Source organism: Euleptes europaea, chromosome 5 (genome assembly GCF_029931775.1).
Source record: "Euleptes europaea isolate rEulEur1 chromosome 5, rEulEur1.hap1, whole genome shotgun sequence".
Lineage (NCBI taxonomy): Eukaryota > Metazoa > Chordata > Lepidosauria > Squamata > Sphaerodactylidae > Euleptes > Euleptes europaea.
In genome coordinates this window covers 41,408,599-41,432,930 of record NC_079316.1, presented here as the reverse complement: position 1 = coordinate 41,432,930, position 24,332 = coordinate 41,408,599, and the positions used below count along the sequence as shown (strand labels likewise).

The window sequence follows — 24,332 nt, the reverse complement described above, 5'->3', positions numbered from 1 at the left end:
AACGGCTACTCCAAGAATGAAATCAGAAGGGCCATTAAACCAAACAAAAATCAGAAAACTCAGGAAAAACAGTCTCCCATAGGAAAGGTATTCTTGCCATTTATTAAAGGAGTCAGTGATAGGATGGAGAAACTTTTGAAAAAACATAACCTACAAACAGTGTTTAAACCCACAAAGAAAATACAACAAATGCTACGATCAGCAAAAGACAAAAGAGACCCCCTCACCTCTGCAGGAGTATATCGTATACCTTGCAGCTGTGGAGAAGTTTACATCGGGACCACAAAACGCAGCATACAAACAAGGATAAAAGAACATGAAAGATACTGCAGACTTGGCCAACCTGAGAAATCAGCAGTGGCTGAACATGGACTGACACAAACAGGACACAGGGTCTTATTCCAAGACACTGAAAGACTGGACAATTCTATCAACTATTTTGTCAGATTGCACAGAGAAGCCATTGAAATTCACAAACATCAGCACAACTTTAACAGAAAAGAGGAGAGTTTAAGAATGAATAAGGCTTGGTTTCCTGTTCTGAAAACCTCCAGACTAACAAAGACAGCATTCAACAATAGCCATGCAGATTAGCTTTGGATTACACACATTAACAGATCACTTCAGGATACAATGGTTCCATATTAACATACCATACCCTCATTAGCACATTATCTTGATACTTACAGGACAATGATTAGCACATTACTTTTGCAGGACAGTACTCAGCTCAAACCCAACCCCTTTCTGACTATATATTACTCTTCCTACACACTTGACACTGAGAGACACTGTCCTTCAGTGTTACTACTCTGAAGATGCCTTTCACAGTTGCTGGCGAAACGTCAGGTAAGAAAATTCCAAGACCACGGTTACACAGCCTGGATAACCTACAAGAACCAATGAACTCTGACCGTGAAAGCCTTCGACAATATAATGTAACATTGTTTTTGACTAGAAATCAAATCACTATTTTTGACGAGTGGCAATCATCTAAGTTTGCACATGTTGTGGTCAGTGTAGGCAACGACTCATGCTTAAGCTTGTAATTATGAAGTATGCCTGTATATAGTGAATTAGCTACAGCCATGTCGTTGTGAAAACTGAATGGCTTGTTCAAGCCCATTTATATATTAATGCTTACTTAAAATACTTGTCCCACCTTTCTTCATGGTTCAATGCATCTTACAAGTCATAGGGGGTTACCACACTTTGTATTCCCAGCAATGTATTAAGAGTTTGAAAATGTTGTAAAAAACATCGCTTTAAAAGGGTTTTTGGATATCACGGCTTATAAATGGTTGGAAGATATCTTCACAGCTAAAGGGGCCAAACAAAGTGCGAACAGTATTTTTTATAACGTTTTCATACTCTTAATACATCGGTTCTTGTAGGTTATCCGGGCTGTGTAACCGTGGTCTTGGTATTTTCTTTCCTGACGTTTCGCCAGCAGCTGTGGCAGGCATCTTCAGAGGAGTAACACTAAGGACAGTGAGACACTGAAGATGCCTGCCACAGCTGCTGGCGAAACGTCAGGAAAGAAAATACCAAGACCACGGTTACACAGCCCGGATAACCTACAAGAACCAATGAACTCTGACCGTGAAAGCCTTCGACAATATTCTTAATACATCGGTGGGGATACATAGAAAGTGCGAACAGTATTTTTTATAACATTTTCAAACTCTTAATACATTGTTGGGAATACAAGTGCGGTAACCCCCATAGACAAAGCATAATAATTTAGAAGCAATAAGATAACCTCCCCAAATAAACACCTGAAGAGATATCTGCAGTATATATTCTATTTAAATTCCTGGTATATTAAATGGCCTTGCAGCGCCCATTAAATACTTGTAAAGAGGGTGATCTCATCTTTTCAGGGAGCCTGTTCCTTGGAGTGGGAATTGTTTGAGTCTAGTGTATACACAGTTCCCAGTCCAGTACAATAAATCTCCCAGGGAAGGAAAAAGGGAAGGGAAACCACCTAACCACAAAGTAAGTTTACTGATATAACCAAGAGAGAGACTAGAAAAGGGGAAAGCAAAACAGTAGAAGCACAAGACAGCAACACTAACTGTTCAATCATAGCCATACTGTAGCAGCTTAATTGTGGCAATCCAGTTTACATTTTTGCACAGTAAGAGAGTTCAGCTGTGTTGCTTTAAGCTAGGGCCCAATTGAAGTTATTTTTAAACCAAAATTATGTTTCTCCCACATGACTACTTTAGAGAAACCAACCCAAAGAAAAGAGATAGATGATGGGTACCAAAAGATTTGGTGGGATAAATGGGAAAGGATTTTCAGATAGGAAGGGAGGAATCCTGAGCCAGGTAAAGATGCTATAAGACACATGGAGAAGCTAAGAGGGGACAGCATATAGGAAGATTTGGAGGGTAAATTCCAAGAAGGGAAGCAGAGTGGGAGAAGGAAAAGACCTGCCTTGACTATGAGGGTCTGGTTTCAGCAGTGGAAGAAGATTTGGGAGCAGAAATGGAAAACTTGGCATGCTCTTCTTATGCATCTGCCTTTACCTAACTGCACATAATGGAAACACTGCTATTGGCTGAATTTGGGGTAGAACTAGGATCTGCAATGACACTGGCCATAAGCACAGGATCCTGCTTCCCATTGGTGAACTTTGGTTTGTACTGTGTTTGCAATTATAGAATCTTAAAGCAGTAGCATAGCAGGATATTACCTAGGTTTTCATATCCAGTCCCAAATATTGTGAACATTTATGGCTAATGCAAAAGAATGGAGTAATGCAAAGTGGGTTTCTTTAAATCAGAGTCCCTCCCCCCCAGCTCCAAACTGTTTCTATTGTGGAGCATTCTTTCATGTCCAAAGGCCTACAATATATACACATTTTAAATGAAGCAAGGATATGTATGCATGCACATGGCTGTATACTATTAATGGCCCATGATGAATCTGTGTATGTTCTCCCCTGGTCACCATAACAGAAGGATGGATTGCTGTTACTCTTCTGGTGCATCTAGGCATTGCATGATCTTGACTTCCTTCTTCTGCAGTTACAGATATAATTGCAACTGTGGCTAGTGTTTTACTGGTAAAGGGATATCTGCTTCAGCTAGAAGGTTTATGAGTCAACATGGACTATAATTTATGTCATTTTCAGTTCACATATAGCATTCAAATAGAGTTGTATTTATGTATTTACAATGCACAATAGCAAACCTTGACTATTTGCTTATATGTATAATCCAATTTTTAATTTAATGTTTTCAGCTTCAATTAAGCATAACCCAGAGCAATAAACTTACAGTAGTTGACACAGCAAAATGTCAGCCTACCAGCAGTATCCTCATTTGAACCTATTAGATTCCTCCTCTCATCTGTTGGAGCGCAGAGAGTAAATAAAATCTGATTGGTTTATTATGTAAACAGGGCCCTTTTCAATTGATATTTGTGCATACGAATATTGTATTTGCCCATCCTGGTGTCTATTTCACACTTTACTCCTAACATTCCTCCACAATGAAGAGCATTAGCAACAGTGAGGTCACACTTAGAAAAGCCCATTCGGTACAGAGGAACTTCTAGTCCTAGTTTTCTGTAAACTAACACATGAACACATGAAGCTGCCTTATACTGAATCAGACCCTTGGTCCATCAAAGTCAGTATTGTCTGCTCAGACCGGCAGCAGCTCTCCAGGGTCTCAGGTAGAGTTCTTTCACATCAGCTACTTGCCTAGTCCCTTTAACTGGAGATGCCGGGGATTGAACCTGAGGCCTTCTGCATCCCAAGCAGATGCTCTACCACTGAGCCATGCCCCCTCCCCTAAAGTAGTTGCACATTTCTATTAACATATGCCCAGTTCTCAATGGATTGGTCAGGTGAGCATTCATGATTAGCTTCAATGCTTACTCTGTGCACTACTCTGATCCTTCAGCTGCCTCTTCAGCATGGCTTCTGCACACTGAGTACTGAGGATGCTGTGTAGGCATACCAGTTAATACAGCCATATGAGTAAGTATGCAACCAGCCTGTCCTGTCCAAGCATGGGTCTATGGTCTCCCTTCAAGGGATGCACTGATTGTCTTGTGGTTGTTCTACTAGTCTCAAACAATTGCCTGATCCTTATTACCAGGGAAGAGTGTTTGCAAATTGGCTTATTTGCTGTTTTGTTTTTGTCCCCCCCCCCCTTCTTTCTTTTCAGGAAAGACAATGTTATTCAGTAGTGGGGTATTTTTCCTACCTAAGTCTGTTTATGTGATATGTAATGCTGTGTGTGCTTAAAAAAGCCAAACACTTTTCTTTGAAACTGATATGTAGTGCACCTGACACCAATTAGAGTAAACAAACATGCACCTCAATTAACTCATGATCCTCCTGTTTATTCACAGGAAGAGGTAATTAATCAGTAGGAATTTGAATTTCTTAATTTAAACAGATGTCTGATAAGACCCCAATGTCAGCAAATGACAACTGCAGCTCAAGAAGTCATACTGCTGTTAATGGTATAGATGCTGATTAGAATGGTCTATGCTTATTGGGTGTGTTATTGAATCTTGACAAATTGGTCCCTTTAACCATCTAGAAAGTGACAAATAAAAAAAGAGAAATGGTAGGCAGGCAGCCCACAGAGATGACCATAACAGAATGAGACATCTTTACAGTCCTTCTTTAATAACTTTCTTCAAGAGTATTTAACGGGGATCCAAAAGGGAAAAATATAAGTAAATACTTATAAGATAGTTTAAACTGTAGTTCTAACATGTTTTATTTAAAAGATTTTAATCTGATGCTGCCCGACCATATTTTTCAGAGCTTAAAAAAAAGCAACTTTTATGTAGAAACATAAGCTCAAGTGCTATTTAATCTGATTTTGTTAGAAGTGTACAAGCTTGGGAGGTTGGTGGAAATAGTCTATTGTGGCTCAAAGCAGGGTCAGACCTTCTATTGCTTAGGTTCAACGTAAAGGCATGACTACAGGCCTGAATTCTTCTTTGACTTGGATTGTATATCCAGCCAAAGAGCAAATCCCATTACACTTTTCTGATGGTGGGTTTGTAGGGACAACCAGATACAGCAGCTGGTCAGGAAGGGAGATGTACACTGTTCTTCACAACTGTTCCAAGGGCTGACAAGAGGGTCATCTTGGAGCTTATGGATCCAGATGAATGATGTTATCTGTTTTCATATGATGTTTAATTTGGTTTTGGGTAGCATGACGTGGGAGCAGGGGAAAGCTGGTGGCTCTCAGTATCCCTGGCCTTCTCTTACTTCCTACGCTTCCCTTGCAATTCATATTTGGGTTTTGCAGCATACCCAGGGCACACTGGAAATAGTCTACAATGGTCACATCTAATATCAGTTTGTTCATTTATTGGCAATAATATTAATTAAAATCCATTTCAGAAGTGAAATGGGCAAGCCACTAGTTTACTGCAAGTCAAACTTTATGAAAACTTTGTTGTACTGTTATGTACATTATCTGCATGATTAAGTGTAGGGCTATAACACTTAGACTCATAGAATCAAAGAGTTGGAAGGGGCCATGCAGACAATCTAGTCCAACTCCCCGCTCAATGCAGGATCATCCTAAAGCATCCCTGAAAAGTATTTGTCCAACTGCTGCTTGAAGATTGAAGTGAGCAAGAGCTCACTACTTCCCTAAGCAGCCAATTCTACTGCTGAACTACTCTTACTTAAAAAAAAATTCCCCTAATATCCAGCTGGTACCTTTCTGCTTGTAATTTAAACCCATTATTGTGAGTCCTATCCTCTGCCTGCCCTCCTCTAAGTGACAGTCCTTCAAATACTTAAAGAGAGCAATCATATTCCCCTCAACCACCTCTTCTCCTGACTGAACATCCCAAAAGTCCCTCAGCCTTTCCGTGTAGTTTCCATGCTGCCAAACATCCCTTATGGCTCTCCTCTGCACCTGCTCCATTCTGTCCGCAAATTTTTTTTTTAAAGTGAGGCCTCCAGAACATCATACAATACTCCAGGTGTGGCCTGACCATAGTGGGACTATGACATCTTGCGATTTGAATGTTATGCCTCTGTTGACACACTCCAAGATTGCATTAGCCTTTTTTGCTGCTGCATCACACTGGCAGCTCACATTTAGCTTATAGTCTACCCGTATCCCAAGATTTTGTTCACACACACGGCTACCCAGAAGTGTATCACTCATCCAGTATGCTTGTTTCTAATTTTGGTTACCCAGATGTAAAAATCTGCACTTATCCTTGTTGAATTGCATGTTGTTCACATCAGCCCACTTTTCTAGTGTTTTCAATACCAGCCCCAGAACTGAGCTCTGTGGCACCCCACTAGACACCTCCCTCCAATTAGATGAAATGCCATTGGCTTTAGGTACAGTTCTCCAGCCAGTTCCCTGTCTACCTAACTATGCTAAAGTCCAGCCCACAACCTTCCAGTATACCTCCCAGAACATCATGGGGAACACTGTCAAGAGCTTTACTGAAATCCGGGTAAACATAAATCGACAGCATTCCCACAACCAAGTAAGTATGTCACTTGATCAAAGAAGGAAATGAGATTGGTCTGGACTTGTTGGGGACAAATCCATGCTGTCTCTCCTGGATCAACAAGTTGTCATTCAGATGCTAGCAGATTTGATGGATGCCTTTTTATTTTGCAACTACAGACTAAATAAAACTGTTTTATTTTTGATGTCAGGAAACTTCCACAAACAGCATGGGAAGCAAGTAGAGAGCTGCAGTGGGAGAGAGGAATTAGCAAAAATCCCTCCTTCCACTAATAGAATCACACTTCCATTAGTAAAAATCAACCATAGGATGCAAACCATAGTTTGATTGTCTTTGAAATGTTCTTCAGAATGACACTGAACTTCACTTTTATTTAATGCAAACAAGTCTATTAAAGCTCTGCAATTTGACATTCTTGATTACTGAAACAGTTACAACATCCCTTTTAATCTTTTGTATGAACAAGTAAATTGATCTAGAATTCACAGCACACGGGGTGGAGGAACTATGCTTGGTAGGTTGGTTGTATTTAGCTTTATGCTTTTTAAATGCAGTTGTCATGACTATTTGGACCAGATTTTACAAAGGCTATTTTTTTTTAAATGATGGATTGGTCATGTAAGTGCAGCAGGGTCTTTATATTTGATTGAGGGTGATTATGTTAGGCTGTTGTAATGCTTTTAGTTCAAGTATATGGTAGGGGATGAAATAACTGCTAGCCTTTTGATGCAGAGCGACTGCTGTTTGTAAGGGATTGCTTATTTGGATGTAAAGTGAGTCCAGACAGAAGGGAATTGTTCTGGTCACTAACCAACCATTGTTGAGGGTGTCAACAATTATTAAAACAAATGGGAAGTTGCTGAACCCTTGTAGAGCACAGTGGGAGTGATTAGTCCTGGCAGGTTTTTGTTGACAGCTCTTTGTCAACAGATTGCAAAGAATGCCCATTAAGACCAGCTATTGTTCAAAGGCCCTTCCCCAGAAAGGTTTTAAACAGGTTCTACAGTGAATGATTTTAAGAGCATAAGGCTTTGTGTCTCAGTGCAGTTTGAAACTTTAGGTAAATTAAATACAAACCTGACTTCTTGCAAAGAGCTAGTGCTTTTCAACTGAGAGGTGTACTATCCTTCAGGCAAGGTTCCAGCTCACAGAGCGTCAGGATACACATTTTGGCACTAAAAAAATGGCTGCTGTTTTGATGGAATGACTTGCAAGGAAAGCGTATTTCACACACATACATATAAGGGAGTTCCAAATGAAATGTTCTAAAGGTGATAATTCTGTAAAAGTAGAAAAAAAATTAAATTAAATAATGCTGTCCTGCTTTTCTCTCTGAAAGGACACAAACTGTCTCGCAACAGCAACTCCCGCATAAATGAACTAATAAACAAAACAGCAAACTATACACAGGCTGTTTACCACAGTTTCCCTGCCAAAGTGCCAAGGTTTTCTTTTTTACCTTTGAGACACATATACCATAATCTGTTTTCCTTCTGTTTGTTTTCCTCGCACCCCCCAGGTTTTTGAAATCACTTTTGATGGGATTTTTCTGTTCAATGTGCTCTTCCTTAATGTGAAAGGAAGTGGTCAGGAAACTGGCTTTTTAAAAAAGCTACATCAAGCCACAACAAGCCTTTTATATATCAATATATATAAAATTGATCTAGGAATCTATATATATATATATTGATCTCTCTCTCTCTATATATATATATAGCACAGTGCCAGTTTCTGAAGAGAAACAGTGGAGTGAATGAACAAAATCTTACAATGAGCATCCCCCCCATTATAGATACTTTAAGGCACTGACTCTGAACCACCGAATAAGGACCATGGACCTGCTAATGTGACATTTTACCACTTTCATGAGTATACTACACTTTGCATAGGGTAGATGCTTTTTCATGATTCAAAACTTATCAGGCTGAATGAGATGGGGTACTCCCCCCCCCCCCCCGCAGCTCCCTTTCGTGCAACCTCATCTACTCCTGGAAGAAATTCCAGCTGCAAACTACAAGGCAACCCCAAAACCACACAAATCTTGCTCGTATTTCTTGTTTATTTCTCTCTTTTTTCATGGTTTACATTAGAAGGGAAAGGAAACAAAAAAGAGCAAAAGGACAAATTTCAAAAGGGAATTTGAACAGAGACAGTGTGGTATTGTGGATAGAGTGTTTGGCTAGTCTCTGGGAGACCCAGGTTTGGATCCCCATTCTGCCATATGAGCTTACTGGGGTGACCTTGAGTCAGCCACACTCTCAGCTAGGGTTGCCAGATACCAGGTAATGGCAGGCAAGTACCTGTGAATTAAGGGGGCTACCTGCTGCTCCTCAGCTGGCTGGCAGGCAGATGCAGGCCAGCTGAAGGGGGCAGGGGATTAATGTCACATCCTGGGTAAACCCGGAAAGTACAGGGATGCTCTTGCACATTCCTCCAAAAACTCTATGGTTTCTATTGGTGAGCAATTGCCCGCCATTACCTGGTATCAGGCAACCTTGTGCCCTTTTTGATTGAGGGCAAGGAAGTATTTCTAAATGCTTGGTAAACTTGGAAGGAGTTACATGTGTTTGAGAGGCAATTTGAGTTGCTTTTATTTTTGGTTGTTTGTGTATGTGGCTTTTCTTGCTCATGGCAGCAAAATAGCAAGGACTGGCCATGACAGTTGAATTGCATGTGCCATTGTTAAACCACCAGTAGGAATAAGCAATGTGTGCGAGTTCTGAAAATTGCATCATAAATCTTTTGAGTTGCATTTCAAAAGTGGCTTAGATTTATGTGATTTAAAATACAGAACCTTTGCACTATAGCTGGATAGTCTCTTATAATTGCATGCTAGTGTACTGCTGCACAATTGAAGCATTCTATTGCCCTTGGTAGTAACTGAGAAAAGCAAGATATCAAGAATCCAGACTGAGTAATGTTCAAGGAAGCCCACATGTATCTAAGTAAACTTAGATGTTCTGGAAACCTTTGCTTAAGATTTTAATAACATAATTAAATTTTCCTAAGTCATATAAATGAATTAAATAAATACAATTTACTATCAGCTGCTGGCATTCAAGTGTCTGCTTATTGGTAGATACAGGTTTAGGAGTGTTATTGCAGTATCACTCACTAAATATGAGATTCAGAGTAGATTAAGATGGGAGATTATTAAGTGAATGAATCAGTTTGAATCAATTGGATTTTACATTACATGAGACTAATATTATAAAATCAATACCATCAACTTCTAGGTTGCTGTCCTGATACAAACTAGTTTCCAGGCATAAAGTTTAAAACCATTTTTGCTTCATTAAAAAAAAATTCTCTCATTAGACTAATAAGAATTTTTGGGGGGGCGGGGGAGCCCAGAGTTGGTGTTTTCAGCATGCTTGTGATGTGTGTTAAGTGCCGTCAAGTCGCTTCCGACTCATGGTGACCCTATGAATGAAAGTCTTCCAAAATGTCCTATCTTTGACAGTCTTGCTCAGATCCTGCAAATTGAAGGCTGTGGCTTCCTTTATTGAGTCAATCCATCTCCTGTTGGGTCTTCCTCTTTTCCTGCTGCCCTCAACTTTTCCTAGCATGACTGTCTTTTCCAGTGACTCTTGTCGTCTCATGACGTGACCCAAATACGATAGCCTCAAAATATTGTCGAATGCTTTCACGGTCAGAGTTCATTGGTTCTTGTAGGTTATCCGGGCTGTGTAACCGTGGTCTTGGAATTTTCTTTCCTGACGTTTTGCCAGCAACGTTGCTGGCGAAACGTCAGGAAAGAAAATTCCAAGACCACGGTTACACAGCCCGGATAACCTACAAGAACCAACGATAGCCTCAGTTTAGTCATTTTAGCTTCTAGGGTCAGTTCAGGCTTGATTTGATCTCTAACCCACTGATTTGTTTTTTTGGCAGTCCACGGAATCCGTAACACTCTCCTCCAACACCACATGCTTGGGATATTTCACTCCAAATACCAGGATGGTCTCTTTTAGCAGTTTTGTATAGATGATGAAACAGAATAGGAGCCCTGCAGATACCACAGAACAAGCAGCATGGAGCTGAGCTGTTATCTCCCGGCCCCACATTCATCCAGATAGGCATGGAATCAACAATATCTACCCTCTGCAAATTGGTCCAGAAGGATAGTATCAAAGCCACAGAAAAGTTCATTGAAGGCCACTGAAAATGCTTTTTCTCCATTGACCAAGGTATTTTCAGTTCCCAAATCAGAGTAGATGAATTATTTGGACCCATTTCAATCCAAGAAAACCTGGAGCTGCTCTGAATTTCCACCACTCAAGTACCATATCCAAGAAGACATGTTTGCTGTTGGCTGATAGTTATTGAAATAATCTGGGTTGAGATGTGGCTTCTTTGAGGGATTTTCTGTTGGTAGTCAGCACTATGCACTCCTTTTAAAAGGCATTCTTAGTTCCATGGACCCAGACAGGCAGTCACTTCTGACTAGCTGTAATAAACCCTGAATGGAAGGGTGAGTACTGATAAAATAATCTTCATTTCTCCAAGCACCATGTGTTTGTCCTGAGGTGGCAGTAACTGATATTCATCCCAGCATCTGCAACTGCACTGTACATTTTTGTATTTTATCTGCAGAAATAGTGGTGTCAGGGTCGTGATGGTTGTAGGTGATTATTTTATCTGCAAAATGTCTGAAAAAATCATTAAAGTAGTCTGCCACTTGTTCCAAGTTTACATCATTAGATGGAAAAGCCCTCTCACAGTCTAGAATAGCTCAGACGGTCAGTTTTGCACAGATGAATTGGAGACAAGAAACTATAATTGATTTGCTAACATCAAGAGCAGGTATAAAGATGTGCTCTTTCCTATAGTATCTTCCACTTACATTCTACGTGCACATTTCCTTTATTTCCCCTAGCTGTACCCCAAGGTGTTGAATGAGCTGTATATGAAAGAGGATGCACAGATAATCTGCATATTTCAGAGAGAAACCAGGCCCATGAACGCACCAGCAACTTACCTCGCTATTTATACGTGTCGAGTACAAAAGAATCGAAAACGAAATAAAAATTCTGTTCCCACCGTGCCGCCTTTCTCCAGGTTTTTGATAAAATTCGCATGATTTCTGTTCCCACTGCGCCACCTTTCTCCGCTGTACTGTGCTCAAAGGAAGGACAGTGATTGGTCCAGAATTTGCGGGCCATCCCATAACGGTAGCGGGGAAGGTTGTTTAGAAAATGGCGGCAAAAAAGGAAAAAAACCCGAGAATTGTACTGCCTGGCGGGAGTTCGAGGGGAAATCGAAACTTGCCGCCAGGACTTGCTGCCATCCCACCCTCTTGCATCTAAGCACACAAATTAAAGGGGGGGCTTGTTTTGCAAGCCTCGATTCTGCCCCCTCCCCCCTCTGCCCCCTCCCTCCTACTCATGGCGCCCCACTCCAGTTGACTTGGGAGTTTGTGCCAGAATCCGGCAGGCGACACTTTCAAACCCCCCCAATTCCCCCCTTCCTCCTTTGCAAAGCCGAAAAGGGGGGGGGAATGAGTGTGGGCAGTTAGGAAGGATGGGGGGGCGGGGCAGTGGGCTTTCAGTGGGGTTGCATTTTCCCACTTCATTGCTCCGGGTGAGGAACACGTTTTATTTTTATAATCCGCCGTAAAAGCGGATCCTCTTATTGCAGAGAAATTGCGCTCTGGAGACATCCTCGGAATCCTTCGGGTGAGATGAAGTGGGAACATGCAAGGAAACCCCGCAGAAATCGGAGCGGCAAATGTGCAGTGCAGACACTGCCCAGGTTTCAACAGCAACAGCACCCATTATGATAAATTCAGTCATGCTTTCCAAACACCAGAGTTCAAACATGAGCTGAACCAAACTGAAATATAGTGAGAGAGAGAAATGTTTATTCAATAATAGTTTGCCTTTGTTTAAAAGATTCAGTTCTGCTCCACACATTATTATTCAGGGGCAGCCATGAACTCTACGTTTCATTTAAAACGTTTACTTCTCTTCCCCTTCCCTAACTACTAGCTGGTCACCACCATTAACAACACAAGGTAATTTATGTGTAGTCTATACTCTTCATATTGTCACAGAGTTGTGCTGTGGTGTCTACCTTTCCTAAGAAGACACTGAACCAGCACTGGCAAGAGCCATGGTGCTACACTGTGGTTTCCAAGATGTGCAAAAATAGGGATAGGAAATTTTATTTGGAGGAAATCTGAATGTTGTTGGGGCAGTGCAATACCGGGGGGAGGGGGAAGCTGTCTATGGGTAGAAGTGGTGGGTGTCAGAGAGCAATATGAATGCAAATCTGTATATTAAAGCAGGATTCACATTGCATGAATGATGCGGCTGCCATCTAGCTCGTGAACTGGAAAAACCGAACCAAAATGGAAATGTGTGGTGGCTTCTATGCAGATTCTGATTTTTGTGTGAAGACTGTAATTCCTTAATTGCTTTCTTTTCATTCAGTGTTCTTGGAACAATGGGCACCATTCTCTGCACTTTTGTTATTTGGGCCATTGTCAAATTGATATATCAGTCATTGATGCTAATTAACAATGTATTCTTAAGCTTTGCTAACAACTGCAGACAACTGGGATGTGAAAGAGGTGGGGTAACATTTGGGGCTAATCCAGTTACAGGGTTTATTCACACTTTACAAAAATTAAATTAGATCTGGACATCAATTTTGAATTAACTGGCTTAAAATGAATCGATTGGGCACAAATTAGTTTCAGACTTGGGTGCATTCCAGTGTTTATGACTCACCGGGAACATAAAGGACCTAGAGGCCTATCAATCCAAGCTCATTCATCTTCTACTGTACTTCCCCTTGCCTTATCCGTAGGTAGGGTTGCCATCCTCCAGATGGTAGCTGGAGATCGCCTGGGATTACAACTGATCCCCAGGCAACAGAGAACAGTTCATCTACAGAAAATGACCATTTTGGAAGGTGGACTCTATGGCAATATACTCCACTAAGGTCCCTCCCCTCCCCAAACCCAACTCTCCTCAGGCTGTACCTCCAAAATCTGCAGGTATTTCCCAACCCAGAGCTGGCAACTCTATGTTTAGGTGATGTAAGAAGGTCATTTCTTTGGTCTTTGATTACATCATTGAATGCTGCAGTGTCAGTTTCCTGAGGGCTAGGTGCCCTGGGAATAGCTTCTTATGCTTTGGAAGCCTCACTAAGCTTCCAGGAACCTGGGAAATTATATTTCCCAATATTATGCTTCTGCCTAATGAATGCACAGACAGCATCCTTTCTTGTCAATGTCACTGTTAGGCTTAGGAGGAAAATGGTAAGCAGCAGGAAGGGCTGGTGGTGAGATGATGAACAAACTTGGGAGGGGCCATGTCTCAGTGGTAGAGCATCTGCTTGGCTTGCAAAAGGTCTAGGGTTGCTAGGTCCCTCTTCGCAACCGGCGGGAGATTTTGGGGTGGAGCCTGAAGAGGGCGGGGTTGGGGGAGGGGAGGGACTTCAATGCCATAGGGTTCAATTGCCAAAGCGGCCATTTTTCTCCAGGTGATCTGATCTCTATCGGCTAGAGATCAGTTGAATTAGAAGCATATCCGCTACTGCCTGGCAGTTGGCAACCCTAAAAAGGTCCCAGATTCAAATTTAAATTTCCAGTTTAAAGGGCTAGGTAGTAATAGAAGTGAAACCCTCCTGGAGAGCCACTGCCAGTCTGAGTAGACAATACTGACTTTGATGGACCAAGGATCTGATTCAGTATATAACGCAGCTGCATGTGTTCAAGTTAATTATAAGCAGAGCCAAATTTTTAATGTTTGTATTTTTAATTAGCCCCGAAGTAAGGAAGCTTGTATGTCAAATTCCAAACTTTGTTTTGAATTACTTGCCATTGGGAGAACAAGCAGAGGAAATCCTGTAGTACAGGGTGACACAATAAACATCATAGATTTCCATGTCTAAATCATGCACTCTAGCTAGTATATCACAATAGTGATTGGTTGTAGTTTCAAAATGAGGTGATGCCTCAGGGAATGAATTGTAATTTGAACATATAAATGTTGCTTTTAGACTAGGAGTAACTCAAAGTCCCCAAACAGGCTTTCACAGTCCCGCTTCCTGATATTTTGGGAAGCAGGATCTTTTGCACACTGCCTTGAGAACCATGTTCATTGAGAATATGTATAGCAGTGCTATAAATAAATAAACAGATGAAATGTAAAATATGTGCTCCCAGTTACAGGTCCTTCTACACTTAGGGCCTATGGTGGTAAATGCTGAGCCCAGGTATCCTGCAGTTCATATTATAAACAAAAAACTGGGTCAAACAGGGTTTACATATTAAGGCAGATCATTTTGGAGCTTGCATTTTTATTAAGGTACTGCCAAATGGATTCTGCCTCTAAGTAAATGTTGCAAGCTACATTACAATAATTTTATTTCTGTTCCCATGACAGCTAGGAATCTGTTTAAAAACAGCATACTTTTTTTCCTCCTGTATTTTGATTAAAAGTCTTGTCAAGTGCATCACTCTAACTATATTGTGCTGGGGTTTGGCAGGAAAAAGAGCATGGGGGCTTATGGTATAACTTGAAGATCCATTTTTCAGCGGCAAATTCATAGTGTTACAAGTAACACTGAAATGTTTTAATTAACTATAAAATACTGTTCTGTGCATTTGGGTAAAGTGTAATGAGTTTGTCCATCGTGTGTATTTTACTATGAAGAACTATGACCTAGATATTATTGACTTGGATCAGATACACAGTTTAGTGTGGGATTTGCAAATGAAATCCTCTGGTCTCATACTCCAATTAAAATTCTGACATATTTAAAATACCCTTCTTTTTCAAGTGCATTGTGTCACTGTTGCTTTCACTGAGACTATTGTAGCTCGCTTTTCCTTGAGAAGTTGTGGAATTGAAAGCATCCAACACAACAGTGCTGAGAAAATGGTCAATAAATCCTTTACATCCTTTGAAGGATATGGTTATGATTTATCTTTTCCTATACAGAGTGTGTTCTAAGAGTATAAATAATATTGGTCACTTGCTGATGGATCATACATTTGTCTTTAAAGTGATTTGCATGAAAATGAACCTTTTTCAAAAATTGTTAGGCTGTTTAGAAAGTGTCCTGATTAGGGTTGCCAGATCCCTCTTCGTCGCCAGCAGGAGGTTTTAGGGGCGGAGCCTGAGGAGCCCACTGGTTGTGCCCACTCTCCAACCATGCTCATTTCCATTGAACGTACTTCTTAGTCCATTGAGCACTAATATCCAAGACTCACAATAATACAATTCCCCTATAGTTATTCCACTGTGTGAAAAATCTTTTATTCCAACACAACCCTCCAGTGATTGCCCAAGAATTATGAATCTTAGCTAAGGATGACCCTACCTGTACAGAATGCAGATGTGGCTTAGGTCCATTATTTCCAAATGCAACTGCAATGTTTTATTTATTTATTTCATTGTGCACCTCACCCATACTCCCGGGCTGCAGCCAGGTTCAAGACAGCTTGCAACAAATTTCAAATTTCAATACCTTTATTGGCATACCATCAAGCAGTCGATCAAATAAAACCAACCCTCTAAACATCATTTAGCCTCCGTTTCTTAACAATTTCATAAAAAAATTTAGCCACAGATTCAGTAGACTCAGACAGCTTGCAACATATTACTCCATACACTGGATACAATAAATACAATAAAATAACATAAAATCAATATAAATTAAATCAAATCAATAATTTCCAGCCCCATAAAACATTCATAGAATTTGTAAATTTGACAGATGGCGCTCATTTTGAGTATAAGGGCCACTGCAAGGCCTGCAGACAGCCAACACCCCCACACCTCAATAGATAATACAAAATGAAAAAGTGAGGTGGGGGGGTAGGGAAGCTTCAACGTCCCACAGGGACCTGGTTTTATCAGAAAGGGAGTTCCACCAGGCCAGGGCCAAAAAAGCCCTAGCCCTGGTTGAGGACAGCCTCACACTCTTTGGGCTGGAGACCATCAGAAGATTACTATTCGTAGAATGTAATGTTTTCTGGGGGTGTACCAGGAGAGGCAGTCCCGCAGGTCCCAGACTGTGTAAGGCTTTATAGGTCAAAACCAGCACCTTGAACCTGATCTGGTATTCCAGCTGGAGCCAGTACAGTTGGCGAAGCACTGATGAATATGTTCCCTCAGCAGGGTCCTGGTAAGGAGCCTCGCTGTGGCATTCTGTACCAGCTGGAGTTTCCAGATCAGTCTTGAGGGCAGCCCTATGTAATGCGAGTTATGGTGATCCAGCCTGGAGGTGACCCTCACATGGATCACTGTGGCTAGGTCAGGCAGGAGAGATAAGGAACCAACTGCTTGGCCCGGGGGAGATAGAAAAAGGCTGCCTTGACCACAGCTGTGACCTGAGCCTCCATTGCATACAGACATCAAGAATCACACCCAGGCTCTTGACGGCAGGTGCAGGTGTTAATTGCACACTATCAAGAGCTGGGAGCTAGCACCGCCTCCAGAGCCGCTCTGATTAAGCCATAAAACCTGTCTTCGATGGATTCAATTGCAGTCGGCTTTTCCTCAACCATCCAGTTGCAGCATCCAAGCACCTGGCCATTGTCACCAAGGCAGAGTCTGGATGGCCATCCATTAACAGATAGAGCGAGGTGTCATCAGCATACTGATGACAACCCAGCCTGAAACTCCAGACAAGCTAAGTAAGAAGGTGCGTATAGATGTTAAACAACATAGGGGAAAGGATCACATCCTGTGGGACCGCTGCAGTACCTCCTCCCCTAATGCCACCCTCTGTCCCCAACTATGGAGAAAGGAGCACAGCCATTGAAGGGCTGTGCCCTGAATTCCAGTGTCAGTGAGGCGGTGGTCTGAGGTCATGATCGACCATGTCAAAGTCTGCTAAGAGTATCAGTAGCCCTGACTCGCCCGATCCAGTTGCCGGTGGAGATCGTCTGTGAGAACAATGGAATGGGTCTAGAGCTGATGTCTCATTCAGGAAAGCCTGCAGCTGTTTGGCCGCCACTCTCTCAACTACCTTACCCAGGTACAAAAGATTCGATACCAGGTGATAATTGGTAAGATCCCTAGGATCTAAAGATGGTTTTTTAAAGAGCAGACACACCACCACTGCCTCTTTTAAGCTCCCCAGGAAGATCCCCAAACTAAGGGACAAGTTTATAATCTCTCCTTAGGGGAGCCTGCACCACATTCTGACTGGCCTTAACCAACCGGTCCAAGAGGCAAGTGGTGGGCCTCACATCCAGCAGAATCCTGTCAATATCGGCTTTGACCAGAAGAATGGGCCTCCCATTCCTTTACTGAATCCAAATTGGCAGGGAGGTTGTAGCGAAGCGACCAGGCTTTATCTGCAAAGAAGCTCGCAAATGCCTCACAGCTATCAGTCAGATTTGTAATTAAATTTGGATGTACTTCTACAGACATAAGAGATCTGATTATTCTCATAGGCTTTCATAAGCATCCTATAAGATGCTCTTGCAGCTTTGTCAAGATCTCGCCACCAAACTCACTCTAGCCATATAAGCTCACGCTTCATATTCCAGGGTCACTACGCAGAGGCAATGGCAAACCACCTCTGAACGTCTCTTGCCTTGAAAACCCTACAGGGTCACCATAAGTCGGCTGTGACTTAACAACACTTTCCACCACCACATCATGCCATTGCATGTAGTTGTGATGTTGTGATGCAGTTGGGAGGAAGGGAGTTGTGTGAACCAAGATTGGATAGAAAGACTCCAAATTAATGTCACATTTTCTTGTTTCTGTTCTCCAGTACAGAGACTGGATCTTATGAAGGATTTCCATGAATGGAATGGATTTTCCTGTCTTCTCTTCCATCTGCAGCACAAAATGCCCTTGAAATTCTGCCCCTGTGAGGAAGGATGCATGGAGGTCTCCAATGGGAGAGAGAACTGGCAAATATCCTCCTTTGTCCACAGAAATCTTCTGTGGGATCCAACTCATTGATTAGAAGGCCAACAGTTTCACATATGAATTCGTTAAGAACCTGCAGGGATATGGAAAGAGGAGCCATGCATGTCTGTAAGCTAGGCACAAGCAGGCTTTGTGCTCATTTTCATTCAGTCACAGTTAAACTGGATAACTGAAAGCCACCCAAGTAAAAAAAAAAATAGTAAGAAAGTGCAGGCTTCCTTGAACAGACAAGAGGTTGTAAATCATAGAAGGGTTTGCTAAAGAAGCACTGTAATTCATCTATTAATTTTAGGTCAGAAGCTGGCTTACTCAAATTTAATTCACCTCAGGCCTCTGGTGCCTATTGGTTCTCATAGGAATAATTGTAATCTTTATACTTATTTCAAGCTATCCACAGATTTAAGAATAAAAATAACTGAAGCTGGAACAGTTCTATTTATCTACCATAACAAAATCAAGCACAAACTACTACCCATCTGTTTCATTCTATTTTAGCGGTCATTGCACCTCTACCAGTCAAGCTATCCCTTGCATTCCACATTTGCCTTGTTGTCTCAAAGCTGCATAACCCAAATTCACACCCTTCCCCTATGTATTATAGGGAGAATATTGTATTTGATAAGTACTCATGCTATTATATCCTTATTTTTATGTTAGAAAGTGATCCATCAATTAGAGCTTCACTTTCCAACTTATAGCATATTCCTGATAAGGAAATCAGAACTTTTATGTGGTATTGATTTCTTCATTAAAGATAAGTTGTACTAAATTTGCAACCCAGATTATTAGTTATCGTTTCTGCAGAAATGAATACTATATATATAGTATTTTTCTCCAGTGTTCAAGCTGTCTTATTTTGTCAGAATAAAGCCTGGTAACTTACAAATTATTTAAAGTATAGTAACAGGGAGGGACTTCAATGCCATATAGTCCAATTGCCAAAGTGGCCATTTTTCTCCAGGTGATCTGATCTCTATCGGCTGGAGATCAGTTGAATTAGCAGGAGATCTCCTGCTACTACCTGGCAGTTGGCAACCCTAGTCCCCTCCCCCAGCAGCAAACTGAGGCCTAGGACTCTTGCTGGTGATACATTGACGTCACTTCCAGCGCACACTAGAAGAGAGATCATTATGTTGTCAACACCATGGGGATGTCCTAGTATTTGGGCAAAAACTATATGGTAAAAACTGCTTCTGCCATAGAGTTTTTGCCCAAATTCCAGAGCATCCCCATGGCACTGGTGCTGTGATGGCATCACTTCCAGCGCTCGCCGGAAGTGACATCAATGTTTCACCAGTGACTGAAGCTTGGGCCTTAGTTTGTTGCTGATAAGTTCCCCACCTCCCCCCCCATCCCCCACCAATGGCCAGAGGGTGCCTTGCAACCCTAACTCTGTCATACATATTAATATTTACCAACCTATCTTCTAGGTATATATTAGGTAAATAGCATCCCAAAATTTGCCAGATATTTGGTTCCATAGGAAGCTCTAAACTTATAGGCTTGGAAGATTAAAAAGTAACTGGATAGTGAAGTTCATATGCATTGCGGTACACAACTGAAATTTTCTCTGCAATGTAGTGTGGAGAAAGGGTTTGGTCCCTAAATACTTGAGAAACATATTATAATAAAAGAGTTTCAGTAATGCTGTTTTATACCTTAGTAAAAGCTGCATTAAATATTGGAGGCCCCAATTAAACAAATAAGCCAACAAAAAACCTTGCAGTATATGGCCACATTAAAAAAGCATTGGAGAGGAAACCTTTTAATGTTTCCGATAAAAGTCTGAAACATACAGGCTGGAATAGTTTTATTAACTGCTATAATTCTGTTTAGCTGCCATAATAAATTAAACTTCCTATATAAGTCTAATCAGTCTTTGTAGTGACTTGATTTTAAAAATAAATAAATACTAGCGATATTAACAGTTTGGTAGGGCATATGCAAATTTTGCAGTTTATATATTGGGAGATGGTGTTCTAAGTTTGCTTCCTTTGTCATGTCCTTTGAACAAATTCTTGTTTTGAAGTTCTTCAAGGCATAATGCTCAGATGTAATCTGAACAAGAGCACTGTTCCCCTGAGAGTCTTTCTTTGGCCTAGATCAGTGGTTCCCAACCTTTTTTTGACCAGGGACCACTAGGACTTTTTTGTTCGGTGCAGAGACCCCAAGGTTCAAAATAAAAATTCCGAGAATTTGAAAATAAACTTTAATCATAACTGTTAGTTAAACATTAAACTTAGAATAATATTTGAATATATTTTTTATAATAGAGAACTTTTAATTGAAAATATTAATTTATTATGGGTTTATAACTTTGTTTCGCGGACCTTAATTTAGTTCTCGCGGACCCCTGGGGGTCCATGGACCCCTGGTTGGGAACCAGTGGCCTAGATGGTAATTGTAATTCAGAAAATATCCCCCTCCTGGGTGCCTGGCACACTTGCTACACAGGTGTCAGGGACTCAGGGAAATTGAGTTTCCCACAGTTTTGAAGACTTATGGGCTGGGGCCCTCTGGGAAAGCTTCATTTACTAGGATCTATGGTACATTAAAACCCAACATTTCAGGTGCCGGGTGACAGGCCTCCATTGAGATCTCCTTCTTACAGTTGTTTAGGTGACTGGGGGGGCCTCCTGCAGGTGCAGGAAGGCTGCGACGCCACCGCCGCCGATTCGCCGCCTCTCCCGGTGAGTAGGGGGTTCAGGGGCTCTTCCCCCTCCCCCCTTGGATGGCACTGGGGTCGGGGTGGGTCGGGAGGGCCTGGGAGGTCGGCGGGAGGGCGACCTGGGGCAGTGGTGAGATCATCTCTGCGCTCTAAAATGGTGGCCGCCATTTACAATAAAATGGTGGCCGCCATTTTAGAGCGCAGCATTACTGGTAAAGGGAATTTCTTATTGACCCTCGGCTTATACGCGGGTCAATAAGAAATTCCCTTTTCTGGCCTCAAATTTGGGGGGGTCGGCTTATACTCGGGTCGGCTTATACCCAAGTATATACGGTAATACAATAGGAATAGGGTTGTGGAAATCTGAAATAAAGCATAAACTATTAGACATGATATGTTAAACAATATAGAAGATGAAATTAGGTTTAAAAAGTGCAGTGAGAGTAGGATAATATGTAAACAGGTAATGCATACTATACACAGTGGTATAGTTCACAGTCCTAGTGCCTTTACAACAGTGCCATCCTGAAGCATGCTGTTATACTATGTCATTTATAAAAATCCCCTCCTGAACATTTCTGTTTTACACTGTTTGTGGAATGACAAAAGTGTAGAAACCGTCTTAACCTCCTCAGGCAGACTATTCCTCATTGCAAGCATTCATGGGAAACTGAGTTTTCCCACATTCTTGGATGAGGAAGCAGGCAGCCATTACAGACTATAAAAAGTAAGTACTTTTAAAATTCTCCCACGGGGGCATTTTTCGAGGTAGAGTCACCAAATTTGCAGTGTAGCTGCAAGGGACTCTCCTTACAGGAACCCTAAAGTTTGGTAAAGTTTGGGACAGGGGGTCCGATTTTATGGGGTCCCAAAGGGGTTGACCCCCTCCATACAGAAGCATTGTAAACTTTACCATGTTTCTCTATGGGGGGGGGCAACTCCTTCGGGACCCCATAAAATTGGACCCCCTGACCCAATCTTCACCAAACTTTGGGGTTCATGCAAAGAGAGTCCCTAGAAGCTACCCTGAAAATTTCAGCTTCTTTGCTAATTTCCTTCACTTCTCTGCTCTTCTGTCTTTCAGATGATCTGAGAACAATCACTTATCTCTGGTCATTTTCTTCCTTCAACACAAGGTACTGTTCATTTCTCACAGTGGAGGCTGAAATAGCTGAAGCATACATGCCAGATCAAATAAATGGGCAGAGGCTGCTAATTATGCTGCCGTCCTTGCAAGTGCTGGGGAGGGCAGGTTATAAGTCTAAAAAATAAATATAAATAATGAATGAATGAATGAATGAATGAATTTACCCTGCAACACTATGCTCCTTTTTCTCTCAAGCACCCCCATACTCTTAAATTGATGTGTACACCATTTAAAATGAAAGCGCATTTGCCTCTGCATGGTTGGTGGTTTCCATCTACATGTGTGTGTGTGTTAAGTGCCGTCAAGTCGCTTCCGACTCATGGCGACCCTATGAATGAAAGTCCTCCAAAATGTCCTATCTTTGACAGCCTTGCTTAGATCTTGCAAATTGAAGGCTGTGGCTTCCTTTATTGAGTCAATCCATCTCTTGTTGGGTCTTCCTCTTTTCCTGCTGCCCTCAATTTTTCCCAGCATGACTGTCTTTTCCAGGGACTCTTGTCATCTCATGACGTGACCCAAATACGATAGCCTCAGTTTAGTCATTTTAGCTTCTAGGGTCAGTTCAGGCTTGATTTGATCTCTAACCCACTGATTTGTTTTTTTGGCAGTCCACGGAATCCGTAACACTCTCCTCCGTCACCACATTTCAAAGGAATCAATTTTCTTCCTATCAGCTTTCTTACTGTCCAGCTTTCACACCCATACATAGTAATAGGGAATACGATGTCATGAATAAATCTAGTCCTTACACTTCAAAATCTTTTCTAGCTCCTTCATGGCTGCCCTTGCCAGTCTCAATCTCCTTCTGATTTCTTGGCTGCAGTCTCCATTTTGGTTGATGGTGGAGCCAAGGAATAGAAAGTCTTGAACAATTTCAATTTCCTCATTGTCAACCTTAAAGTGGTGTAATTCTCCTGTAGTCATTACTTTTGACACTTTCTCTTTTAAATTTCAGCAGTAGTCGTTTCAAATCTTCACTATTTTCTGCCAATAATATCAGCATATCTCAAATTATTAATGTTCCTCCCTCCAATTTTCACTTCATCTAAATCTAATCCAGCTTTCCTAATTATATGTTCTGCATGTAGATTGAAGAGATAGGGAGATAAAATACATCCTTGTCTGACACCTTTGCAAATTGGAAACCATTCCGTTTCTCCATATTCTGTTCTAACTGTGGCCTCTTGTCCACAGTACAGGTTGCACATCAAAACGATCAGATGCAGTGGCACACCCATTTCCTTTAAAACCAGCCATAGCTTTTCATGATCCACACAGTCAAAAGCTTTGCTGTAATCTATGAAACACAAGCTGATTTTCTTCTGAAAATCATTCTCTCGTATGCTCCAGTAACCAGCATATATTTGCAATATGATCTCTAGTGCCTCTTCCTTTTCTGAAATCAGCTGGAACATCAGGTATTTCTCGTTCCAGATATGGTAACAGTTTGTACTGTAAGATTTTGAGCATCACTTTACTTGCATGAGAAATTAATGCAATCGTCCGATAGTTGCTGCAATCTTTGATGTCTCCTTTCTTGGGAATTGGAATGTAAATGGATCGTTTCCAGTCTGTGGGCCATTGTTTTGTTTTCCATATCTGTTGGAATATTCTTGTCAAGATTTTGATGGACTCTATTTCTGTGGCTTGGAATAGCTCTATTGATATCCCATCTGCTCCTGGTGATTTGTTTCTCCTGATTGCTCTCAATGCAGCTTTCACTTCACTTTCTAAAACTGTAGGTTCTTCTTCAAAAGATTCTTCTTGGAAAGAATCTTTTATCCTTTCATCTCTTCTGTATAGTTCTTCAGTGTATTGTTCCCACCTTTTCTTTATTTTGTCCTGTTCAGTTAATGTATTTCCATGCTGATCTTTCAGCATGCCTAACCATGCTATAAATTTCCCTTTGATTTTTTGGATCTTGTGGAACAGATCTCTTGTTCTTCCTTTTTTATTGTTCCCTTCTATTTCTTTACACTGGTTATTATAGTAAGTCTCTTTGTCTCTACGTGCGAGTCGCTGTAACGTTGCACTTAGACTTTTGATTCTATTTCTGTCACCTTCTACTTTTGCTTCTCTTTTTTGCTTCACCTTCTACTTTTGCTTCTACTATTGCTGGCCATTT

General features: G+C 41.4%; 1 protein-coding gene and 1 non-coding gene across 2 annotated transcripts in view; one reads left to right on the top strand and one right to left on the bottom strand.

Annotated features, from left to right (window-relative positions):
* Nucleotides 1-24,332, top strand: part of CLSTN2 (calsyntenin 2) — a 451,209-nt gene that overhangs the window by 58,367 nt on the left and 368,510 nt on the right. The gene's annotated exons all lie outside the window — the stretch shown is intronic.
* Nucleotides 3,730-3,801, bottom strand: TRNAP-GGG (transfer RNA proline (anticodon GGG)). The gene has a single exon. It is a non-coding gene; the product is annotated as a tRNA-Pro (tRNA).